The sequence below is a fragment of the Nycticebus coucang genome, chromosome 2, assembly GCF_027406575.1.
Source record: "Nycticebus coucang isolate mNycCou1 chromosome 2, mNycCou1.pri, whole genome shotgun sequence".
In the NCBI taxonomy this organism is placed as follows: domain Eukaryota; kingdom Metazoa; phylum Chordata; class Mammalia; order Primates; family Lorisidae; genus Nycticebus; species Nycticebus coucang.
Genome location: NC_069781.1, coordinates 106,624,945 through 106,628,311, shown reverse-complemented (window position 1 = coordinate 106,628,311; position 3,367 = coordinate 106,624,945). Strand labels below are relative to the sequence as shown.

Below are 3,367 nucleotides of genomic sequence, written 5' to 3'. Positions count from 1 at the left end.
TGAGTGTCACATTTTATGGGGGCAAGACATGATTGCCGGAGGGACTTTGCCTAACAATTGCAATCAGTGTAACCTGGCTTATTGTACCCTCAATGAATCCCCAACAATAAAAGAAAGAAAGAAAGAAAGAAAGGAAGGAAGGAAGGAAGGAAGGAAGGAAGGAAGGAAGGAAGGAAGGAAGGAAGGAAGGAAGGAAGGAAGGAAGGAAGGAAGGAAGGAAGGAAGGAAGGAAGGAAGGAAGGAAGGAAGGAAGGGAAAAAAATGGTAATAGGATGAAAGACTACTCTCTACTAGAGAATGGCAAAGACTTGAAGTGATTCTTCTAATGTCCTCATTGTCTAAATTCATCATCTTTAATTCCTTGTGTTAATATTATTATAATTTTATTTCATAGTCGTTTTGACTGAATAACACTAAAGTTTACTTTATAAACTTTTAATATTTTAAAACTGACTTTTTAAATATTTGAAATTAATTATAGCACGTTTGATTAATACTAAGCCTTTCAATAATTCAAGTAATTGCACATAGAGTGTCATTAGTTATAGCGCACAGAAATGTACTTTTGAGCAATATCTGAAATGTTCTAAGATTTTAAATTCACGTTTATTTTCATATAATTTATGGGAATCAGAATAATTTTCTCTTTAGATTATTTGCAGGATGTAGTTGTGTAGTGATCTTAGTAATGATTATAAGTAATAACCCAAAAACATAGGTAGAACTTCTTACAAATTTTTAACCACACTAGTCATTGAGAATGACGTACTTTAACCAAATCTAAGAATAATACGTTGAAGGAATCTCAAGGAAATCATGATGGCAGTCTTATCCTGTTATCTATTTCTGGGTTAAGACTCTTCTTAAATCATGTTATTTCCTTTATTCCTCCCAAAAGGAGACAGTGTAATGGTTGATAACAACTAACAAATGTTTAGTCCTAATCTCTCCCAATAACAAACATACATTCCCAATTTGTCCTCTCACTGCAGAAACTGAGAACAATTGCCAAAGAACTTTTTGCATGACTTTCATGAACAAAATATCACTGTATTATGTAAAATATTAACTTTTTTTTCAGCTGTAGCAAATTTTCATTAGATGGAGCATAATTAGGGTTAGTGGTAACAACAGGAAAGCACAGCCTTCCTATAGAGGAGAGAACGCACTCCTGGCTATGGGAACAGGAACCTATGATATCTAAGGGTCAGGATCTCCAGCTTAACTCTGAATATCCCAAGAAGCTCCTCTCCTTGGCACTCAATATGACCACTGTGGGCATATTGCATGTCTGCAAGAGCTAATTCCACTTGGCCAACAGTTTTTCCAGTTCTGGCTGACCTTGGAAGCATCCCTTGAAATCTTCTTCAGCATGCTCCTCTATTGACAGTCTGACTCCTGCAGGAAGATTGCTTTGGATTATTTCCAAGAAAATTACTGCACTCAATCCACTGATCTGAACCACTCATGCATGAGTGGTAAGGGCTGAGTCCAGGGCCATTTGGCTGCCTCGGTCCAGCAGCCACATCACCTCTGGTGATGGTATCTAAGTAAGGAAACTTACTCATAACTTTCCTCAACTTCAGTGAAGCGAGGGTTGCAGAGGTTGTGAACATCCTGGGCATAACTCTCTGCCAGGGTCATGTCATATGCAATGAGGTGAAAGTTGCAAGTACCATAATCTGTCCCCAAATTAAGAGGTCTCCCACTTCCACTTTTGCCTTCTTCTTGGGCTCTTGTGCTTTAATTGGATGCTTGTATCTTTCATTGCCATGGGTGGCTTTGTCTTGTAGTGTGCCTACTGGTATGCAATACATGTTATCTGGAGAATAGACGGGATTCTCTCCTGAAGTTCTAAACCTTATGAGAGAAAAGGTTTACTTAAAAATGGTGTTGTTCCTCAGCACAGTACCTTTTCCAGGGTTCCATTCATATTTTGCTGATGGAGCCTCTAATTGTGATAACCAAAGTTCTGCCTCACCAGATGCGATTCCTGGGTGTTACTAAAATATTTCTTAAAAGTTCAAAATTCTTTACAATTAAGTTATTTAGTAGCTCCCAATGCTGATAAGAAAAGTATATTCCTTAAACTCTCCTTATTCTTTAGTGTATGTTATTTAAAATACTATCCAAAAAGAAAATGTAGGCAGAGAAAGAGGGAATCTTGAAAGAAGGTACATAAAATGGTGTACTAAAACTGGGGCCACCGTCTCTTATAATGTTTTGCAGTTTCATGGGCTATAAATAGGTGGTGTAGTTACTCTGAGTTGGGGAATGCATAGATACTCCGAACAACCAAAAATTTAACTGTATCTTGGATATCAGAAAGTACAAAAGAAGAAAATTATCTTGCTTACTTAGATACCATGTAAAAAAACTGGAATTTTACTTAATGCAAAAATAAACTACATGTACCTTTCATTATAAATACTGAAAACGGGGCATCAGTTAGCCATCTATTGTTGTGACATCTCTTTAAATAATACAGTATGTGTATTTTAATTATATTTGAAAATTAATTTGTTCATTAATTAGGGTAATTTGTTTTGTGATTTCAAATCACTAGGTTTGGTGTTGCAGTAATATAGCCATGCTGTTTAACTAATCAGCCCAAAACTCCACTGTGCACAGTTCGTTTTTCACAACAGATCTGAATTCTTTTTCTTACTTTGAAATCTGCTTCTTTTTCAAAGCAAGAAAAAGAATTCAGCCTTGTATATCTTGATGCAATTCCTCTAGACATAACCACAGACAGAAATACAGAGCACACGAAATAGTTACTGGTAATGGCAGTTTAAAGATACTTGTTATTCACAAAGTTAAGAAGAGCCTTGTGAAATATGTGGCTTTTTACAGTAAGATGCTTATCCAGAGTTAGATGCAGTAGTTGTTTATTTATCCAGCATGGTAATTTCAAAACCCAGTTCTTTTTATTAAATGATTCTTAAATTAAAATTGTTACAATATTGGGAGGTGCCTGTGGCTCAGTCGGTAAAGCGCCGGCCCCATATACTGAGGGTGGCGGGTTCAAATCCGGCCCTGGCCAAACAGCAACCAAAAAATAGCCGGGCGTTGTGGCGGGCGCCTGTAGTCCCAGCTACTGGGGAGGCTGAGGCAAAGGAATCGCTTAAGCCCAGGAGTTGGAGGTTGCTGTGAGCTGTGTGAGGCCACGGCACTCTACGGAGGGCCATAAAGTGAGACTCTGTCTCTACAAAAAAAAAAAAAAAAATTGTTACAATATTAACATGTAATATTAGGTTTTCGAACCACTCCCTTCCAATTGCCAGGTAAATTTATTGTGTGTGTTCATATATATATATGCACATAGTATATATACATACACACACAATATGTGTATATGTTAGTG

At 37.1% G+C, this 3,367-nt stretch overlaps 1 pseudogene; it reads right to left on the bottom strand.

The window, feature by feature from the left end:
* Nucleotides 1-1,300: 1,300 nt before the first annotated feature.
* Nucleotides 1,301-1,933, bottom strand: LOC128598111 (39S ribosomal protein L48, mitochondrial-like; annotated as a pseudogene).
* Nucleotides 1,934-3,367: the final 1,434 nt, after the last annotated feature.